We start from the raw sequence: 262 nt of genomic DNA, 5'->3' as shown, positions 1-262 counted from the left end.
TAATCCGAATTTACCTACCTTAAATATAAAATCTGGCCTGGAGGTTACCCCGATGTTCCTCTTTGAACTTATCTACTCACCCTTACTTCCGAGATCTTTCTATACCCCCCTAATATTTACCTCGGAATTCTGCTATCGTAACTCAAAACCCTTAACTCTAAATCGACAACTTCCAATCCCATCTCAAGATGTCAACTCACATACCTATTTTTCTTTGAATCGGAGTTCACCTTTCTTTTTAGAATCACTTGAATTACCTGAA

The sequence above is a fragment of the Curcuma longa genome, chromosome 20 (assembly GCF_044706935.1).
Source record: "Curcuma longa cultivar G26 ecotype Majalengka, Jawa Barat chromosome 20, ITB_CL_G26_1.1, whole genome shotgun sequence".
Taxonomy (NCBI): Eukaryota; Viridiplantae; Streptophyta; class Magnoliopsida; order Zingiberales; family Zingiberaceae; genus Curcuma; species Curcuma longa.
This window is presented reverse-complemented; position numbering follows the sequence as displayed.